The sequence below is a fragment of the Sapajus apella genome, unplaced genomic scaffold (genome assembly GCF_009761245.1).
Source record: "Sapajus apella isolate SASKATOON/1434 unplaced genomic scaffold, GSC_monkey_1.0 scaffold22, whole genome shotgun sequence".
NCBI classification, from domain to species: domain Eukaryota; kingdom Metazoa; phylum Chordata; class Mammalia; order Primates; family Cebidae; genus Sapajus; species Sapajus apella.
In genome coordinates, this window is record NW_022436962.1 from 22,382,750 (window position 1) to 22,390,887 (window position 8,138).

The following is an 8,138-nucleotide window of genomic DNA, read 5'->3' on the forward strand; positions in this document are numbered from 1 at the left end:
AAGATTAATATTTTGAAACAGAAAGCAATATAGTAAAAATGCATGACTATAAAAATTAAATCAAGTAAATGACAATGAGGGCATAGAAAGCTTTAAGATAAAGCCTTATCAACCCATTATCTATACTTGAGGGTACTGGATTATCAAATAATCTCAAACCCTCCTAAATTACTATCAAGCAAGTCGAGTATGTTTCATGGTATATAGAGTTTGTAAGGTCCAGAAATCAGATTCAGTATAAACGGCAATTGAATTGAATAGGGGAAATATATTCAATGTTCTTTCCAAGCACCTTTGGGAAGTGGTCCTAACCTTTCCCTTCTAGCTTTCAACAACGCTTTATGTTTTGCAAGTTATTAATCAAAACATACTGCCTTTTATTAAATCTGACTGGTAATAGACGTTTTTCTTAATCAAGCCCACACTGTGGCTTAAATCACCTTTAGGCCAAAATTTATTCTCCTGGGTGGGAGGCAAGCTCATCAGAAGGATCTCAAGGATGATTTTATCTGTGGGGGAGGATTTCAAAGCTTTCCCAAGCAGGCGGTGAATAGGGACTCTGTCTGCCTTCCCAGAAATAGCCAGCAGGCTAGAAGAGTCCAATGCTACCCATCTGCTTTTGGTGACAAATTGGTGGTTTGCTCATAAACTTGAAAATCCAGCCAAACCAGTGTAGGGTTGGATCACAAGCTCCTTTTTGGCTCTGTTCTGGGCCCTTTTAAAATGAAAAATGTGTACTCTTTTTTCTGCTCAATACTTTAAAATGGCAAAATGTATGATTTCCTCAAAGAAGTTTCCATAAGCTCTTTAAGGAAAAAGAGCTTTGTTTTTCGGAATTCACCCTTTAGAAAGAGACCAAATTTCCAATATGAAAATGAAATTTACCCTTGCCATTCCTATGTCTCATTTACTACAGAGGGCAGACCTACAAATCTGGGTTAGCCACACCTTAGCAGGTGATGGGACAGCATACACAGCTTTATTTAGTCAAACATCTTGAATCCATCTTGGGACAGTCTATCCTTCAAAAGCAATCCCTCAAAGTTGGGCATGATGGTACCTGCCTGTAATCCCAGCTACTTGGGAGGCTAATGTGGGAAGATCACTTGAGGCCCATTGGAGGCTATAGTATGCTATTGTCGTGCCTGTGAATAGCCACTGCATTCTAGCCTGGGCAACATAGCAAGACCTCATCTCTAAAAATCAAAATAACATGTAATTTAAAACAAATCTTCAAATAGGCCACTTAGCCACCATCTCTTTCTACTTTTCTTTATACTTTGTTGTTCCTAGTTCTCTTTCCTCTCTCCACACTGGTTTTTTCCATGAATTTAATTATGTATCTTGAAGTTTGAGACACCCTAAGGGACTCCCCACACACAGTCATCTATAGATTTTCATGCCTAGACTCACACTCATTGGTCTTCCCTTATGTTTGTATCACTCCTTCATTTGTGTTGGAAACTGCCTTCAAAGCGAAGACCCTCCAGGTCTGCTCCCATAGATAGGGATGAGGACAGGTAGAGATAGCTCAGGAAGACAACTGGGGGGGTGGTGGAGGAGTGTAGATTGAAGACTATGAAAGGCTGGACTCCCTGGGGAATTCAGACTCTGATTCAGAGATTTGCTTGCAGGAAGCTTATTGGTTGGAATGCTCAGGATCAACACTTACAGGGGAGTGAAGGAAGAAAGACTGGGCAGAGGGAAAAGCTGGATAGTCACAATAAAAGAACTGAAGTGGCCCTGCACAGTCATCCCAAATTGTCATAAGGAGCCTTGTCTTTGATCATCACATTGCATTTGACTAGTCAACGGATACAGGATGCCCCAGGAAAGGCTTTCTTGGTAGAGGCAGTTCTCTTCAGTGAAGGACAATCTCCAGAAGGGAACTCAGCCACCAATACTCTTAGCAGCTGGAGGAACAAGTATTTAAGTCTTGAAAGAAAAAGTCTGGGCGACACACCACAGTATCTTCTAAAAAGACTAAGGACCATCCTGTCATTTTTATAACTTCCTACCAAGCAGCAGGGAGATCAGGGTCATTGTTATCAAGCGGAATAGGGAGGGTCAGTCAGCATCCTACCGGGAGCCAGATGACACACCCAAGACAGGGCAAAGGGTTTAATTATAATGGACCTATTTGAAAAAACATAGGTCAGATACAGCAAAGAGCAAGAGAGTCACATAGCCATTACTACTCCTAGGCCAGAGGAGCAAGAGAAAAAAAGAGAAGCCTGGAACCCAGAAGACAAATACCACACAGAGAAAGCCGTGTTGAAAGGACTAGAGACCTTCAGCTGAGGTCACAGCCAACTCAAGGTCCTCAAAAAGAGGGAAAATGGGAACTGAATATACCAACCTTGCTTTCTTGCCAGGGCTCTCAGTTGGCCCAACCTCATCAAGCAAGGGAATTGATTGCTATAGTTCACACAGGTCTCAGCTTCCTGGAACAGACGGCAAGAAGAGTAGAGAATGGATCTAGAGGCACAAATAGAAGCTATCTGACATAGAATTAAAGGGACATTTACTGCTCAAAACTTTCAGCTTCCATGCTTGCTCCCACTTCCAGCAATGTACATACAAGGGAATGAAGGTCAATCTGTCTCCACAATTGAGACCACACCCTAGAGAGCAAATTCATAATGCTAAGTGCAGTAGGTGGAGAGTCAATGCATGTTCTGAGATTAGGGAGGTCCTGCCTATTTGGAAAACTCTTTAAGCCTTTGAAAAGTGCTAGTAATGAAAGTCAGCGATTTGGTGTATTTAAGAAAAGGGGGAATAAGAAAGAAAAAGAGCACAGCAGTGATGAGAAGGTAATTCCCTGGGAACATATCAGTCACCTAAGAGTCTTTACCAAAAAAAATAATAAAGTTTGAGCTCTATAGATACTAAGTTAGAGCCAACATAACCCTGATATATGTATCTTTAAAAAATCTGTAAGTGATCTTGACACACAATCACAGTTAAGAACCACTGTCATAGTCTCAGAACGGACAGGCTTATGGCAGAAGTACTAGGGACTCCTAGAAAATATAGAAAAAGAGAGAAGAAATTCCCAAGCCAAAGTAGGACATTCTGACACTGCTCCTTAGCCTCTGACTGGTTTAAAGAGTAGGAGGGCATAAAGTACTTGAAGAGTGTTTTCTAAAAACTAATACCAAGCAGTTTGACCATAAAAATAAACCACTTGCTCTTTCTGATTTTATTAATGTTCAGTATCCCTACTGGGCTATTTACGGTTATGCGCTTTGTGGAAGTATGAGCCAAAATATATAGAGAATAGAAGACAACTGAGAGTTTTCTCAAAATACAACCCTATTATGTGGTAAACCAGATATGTCAAAACTGAACACAAATTTGCCATTATAAACATCAATGGCAGGTCTTAGAAGATATTCAGAAAATGACAGCCTCAACTCACCTCACAACTACTCCACTCCTAACTTCAGTCTGTACACAGCTCTTGAGCCAAACTGCTACTGGAGCTCATGGTGACCCAGGTGTAAATAAGACCTTGGGCTCTGAAGAAAATTAAGCAGAGAAAACGGGCTGGCATTTCTCCCTGGAGGGTTGGCCTAAAGAAATCTAGAGAGAAGCTAAAGGAATGGAGTGAGTCCTCATCCCTGAGGCTGGAATATTAGACCTGGGAAAAAAGACACTCCAGCAGCCTCCTCTCTACTGGTGTAGCATGGCATACCTACAACCAGACCTGATCCTCAGGGAGCCCACAAAGTAGAACAATCATCTGACAGTGCCCAGCATCCAGAGAAGGGAAGATGTATGAGGACAAGGCATGTATATAAGTCTTTACAATCAATGGAGAAGAACTAAATTCTCCCGTTTAAAAAATGGAGACCACAGGAGTTTGAGACCAGCCTGCACAACATGGTAAAACCCCATCTCTACAAAAACTACAAAAAATTAGCCAGGTACAGGAGCGTGTGCCTGTAGTCCCAGCTACCTAGAAGGCTGAGGTGGGAGGATCACCTGAGGCCAGGAAGTCAAGGTTACAGTGAGCAGCGATCATGCCACTGCACCCCAGCCTGGGTGACAGAGCGAGATCCTGTCTCAAAAACAAACAAACAAACAACAACAAACCAGGAAAAGAGGCTGACAGGTTAAGCTAAAATACAAAAATAAAGCTATATTCTATTTATAAGAAACATACTTTTAAAAATAATAAAGAATGGTTGGCAATAAAGCCAAAGACAAAAAATACAAGGCAAATATCGAGAAAAAGAAAATAGAAGTTGCAAGAAAAATGTCACACAAGTAGAATTTAAAGATAAGAATATTAAATAGAATGAATAAGAACATTATGTAAACAAAGGTACAACTTTTAAAAAAGATAAAATAGGGATAAACCTGTATACATCACAAAATATAAGTTAAAGTGTAAGGCATATAAAAATAGAAACAAAAGAATTCAATTAAAATACAATTATAAGAAGTGATTTTAATACATTTATTACAGAATTTGATATATAGTAAACAAATAAATCAAAGGCAAATTAAATAATACTTGATTTTCAGATAGAACAAAAATTTACATCCCTTGAATAGCGAATACATATTTATTTCATATATTGATGGCACATTTACAAAAGTGAGTTCTATACTTGGCCACAAAAGAAAACTCAGGCTAAATGTATAAGCCATACTTCCTGATAATAATATAATAATACAAATAATGAAAAGTTGATGCCAAAAATATGAAATAGTTGAAAATTTATTCACAAACATCTAGAGAATGCTTAAAGGGACAATCTAATTCACAAACTATCTGAAGAGCAATGAAAAGGAATTGATTCAAATTCTTTGACACTAAGCAAAAATTAAACGCGCAGTTGTAACTGTCTTATAATTTAAAAATAGACATAAAATGAAGAAACTTTGTTCACACTTTTTGTTTTGTTTTTTTGGAGAGGCAATGTCTTGCCATGTTGCTGGCCTCAGACTCCTCCTAGGCTCAAGAAATCCTCCCATCTTGGCCTCCCAAAGTGCTAGGATTACAGGCATGAGCCACTACGTCCAGTCAGTTTACTTATTTAATACACTTAAACTAGATGATTAAAATAAAGGAAAAAACCACACAGAAGAAAGGAATTAATAAATTTAAGATATTTTATTAATGAAGAATAAAATAAAATTGGTCGATATATAAAATAAATATAAAAGGTTATTTTTGGAAAAAAGTAAAACAGACAATACCATTGTGTACCTGATTATAGCACAAATAGACAAGATTGGGGATAAAATTACAGATTCAGGATATAAAAAGAATTATAAGAGAATATTTCATACAACTCTGTGGCAATAGGTTTTGAAACCCACAAGAAAGAAATGATTTGTTATAATATCAAAATAACTTTTGAGAGGCATGGAAAACTTAAGTAGACTAATAACTATTGAGAAAAATTGAAAAAGTGATTTAAATCTGCTATGGAAAAGGGCACAAGACAGTTAAGTCAACAGCTAAGCTTTATCTGTTCTTGAAATTATCAAAAACTTCCCAATTCACTTGACAAGAGCAATATATTTCTAATGCCATAACATAAAAATCAAATAAGAATAATCTCACTTTTAAATATAAAATGCAAAGTATCTAAATAAAATAGAAATCTAGCAATCCATACAATGACTAATACACTATGAGTAAGAAAGATATTCCAGAAATACAAGAGTAGTTCACTATTGGCAATAACTTTAATCCTTCCAAATTCCATTTCATATCTCCTACTCTCTGACCACCACCTCCTCTCTTTCCAGGTAATTCTGTTTGGTATCCAACTTTTATCACTTTTCCTCAGCAGGATCTCCACTCGATTGATCATACAACTTTGTCACCAGGCCTCACTCCTCTCCCAACTTTACTCCGTGAGTGATAAGAATCATGCCCTTGACGGTCTTTGAGCTGAGCCCAGGTGGTCGCTTCTAGCACAGACTTCCCACAGCCGCGGATCCCCGCTTAAGCCTCCTGTGGAAGCCCAGGCCCACTTCGCAGCTTTCTCCCTTTGTCTCATAACCACGTCCACCAACAAGAATGCACATACACCAGCTGCCCATCTTAACAGATTCAAGAACAAGGGAAAAGACAGTACAGAAATGAGGCGTCACAGAATAGAAGTCAATGTGGAGCTGAGGAAAGCTAAGAAGGATGATCAGATGCTGAAGAGGAGAAATGTAAGCTCATTTCCTGATGATGCTACTTCTCCGCTGCAGGAAAACCACAACAACCAGGGCACTGTAAATTGGTCTGTTGATGACATTGTCAAAGGCATAAATAGCAACAACGTGGAAAATCAGCTCCAAGCTACCCAAGCTGCCAGGAAACTACTTTCTAGAGAAAAACAACCCCCCATAGACAACATAATCCGGGCTGGTTTGATTCCAAAATTTGTGTCCTTCTTGGGCAGAACTGATTGTAGTCCCATTCAGTTTGAATCTGCTTGGGCACTCACTAACATTGCTTCTGGGACATCAGAACAAACCAAGGCTGTGGTAGATGGAGGTGCCATCCCAGCATTCATTTTTCTGTTGGCATCTCCCCATGCTCACATCAGTGAACAAGCTGTATGGGCTCTAGGAAACATTGCAGGTGATGGCTCGGTGTTCCGAGATTTGGTTATTAAGTACGGTGCAGTTGACCCACTCTTGGCTCTTCTTGCAGTTCCTGATATGTCATCTTTGGCATGTGGTTACTTACGTAATCTTACCTGGACGCTTTCAAATCTTTGCTGCAACAAGAATCCTGCACCCTCGTTAGATGCTGTTGAGCAGATTCTTCCTACCTTAGTTAGGCTCCTGCATCATGATGATCCAGAAGTATTAGCAGATACCTGCTGGGCTATTTCCTACCTTACTGATGGTCCAAATGAACGAATTGACATGGTCGTGAAAACAGGAGTTGTGCCCCAACTTGTGAAGCTTCTAGGAGCTTCTGAATTGCCAATTGTGACTCCTGCACTACGAGCCATAGGGAATATTGTCACTGGTACAGATGAACAGACTCAGGTTGTGATCGATGCAGGAGCACTTGCCGTCTTTCCCAGCCTGCTCACCAACCCCAAAACTAACATTCAGAAGGAAGCTACATGGACAATGTCAAACATCACAGCTGGCCGTCAGGACCAGATACAGCAAGTCGTGAATCATGGATTAGTCCCATTCCTTGTCAGTGTTCTTTCTAAGGCAGATTTTAAGACACAAAAGGAAGCTGTATGGGCTGTGACCAACTATACCAGTGGTGGAACAGTTGAACAGATTGTGTACCTTGTTCATTGTGGCGTAATAGAACCATTGATGAACCTCTTAACTGCAAAAGATACCAAGATTATTCTGGTTATCCTGGATGCCATTTCAAATATCTTTCAGGCTGTTGAGAAACTAGGTGAAACTGAGAAACTTAGTATAATGATTGAAGAATGTGGAGGCTTAGACAAAATTGAAGCTCTGCAAAACCATGAAAATGAGTCTGTGTATAAAGCTTCATTAAACTTAATTGAGAAGTATTTCTCTGTAGAGGAAGAAGATCAAAATGTTGTGCCAGAAACTACCTCTGAAGGCTATACCTTCCAAGTTCAGGATGGGACTCCTGGGACCTTTAACTTTTAGATCATGTAGCTGAGGTATAAATCTGTTGTGTACTATGTTTGGTATTTTGTCTTCCTGTTTCTCTACGAAGAACTCCTTCTAAATGTGGTTTGTTATTGTAGCACTTTTTACACTGAAACTATACTTGAACAGTTCCAACTGTACATACTGTATGAAGCTTATCCTCTGGCTACGTTTCTTATTTCTATGTGGAATTTCATATCTTGTGTGGAATTTCATATCTTGCAGCCTCCTGTAAATAAACATTAAAGTCCACCCTTTACTTCAAAAAAAAAAAAAAAATCATGCCCTTGCATACACCTTCGACAATTCTTGTCCTAATTTTGTTCTTTCTTTGTAAACCACAACTCTGACTAAATCCACTTCAACTTTTATACCTTCAACCAAGTATCTGAATTTGACTAAGGAAAAACACGCAGCCACACCGACTGATCTTTCTTTAAGTCTGTTTGTGGTTGAACTTCAGGTGGCCCCTTAACGCTAATCAGTAATTACATTTCCCTCTGCCTTCACTTTCCCACTTC

General features: G+C 39.3%; 1 pseudogene across 1 annotated transcript in view; it reads left to right on the forward strand.

Annotated features, from left to right (window-relative positions):
* LOC116559086 overlaps window positions 1-7,776 on the forward strand; it is an 80,949-nt pseudogene extending 73,173 nt beyond the window's left edge. The window contains exon 3 of the transcript XR_004272293.1: window positions 5,915-7,776. The product of XR_004272293.1 is annotated as an importin subunit alpha-1 pseudogene (transcript). The remainder of the gene's footprint in view (window positions 1-5,914) is intronic.
* Window positions 7,777-8,138: the final 362 nt, after the last annotated feature.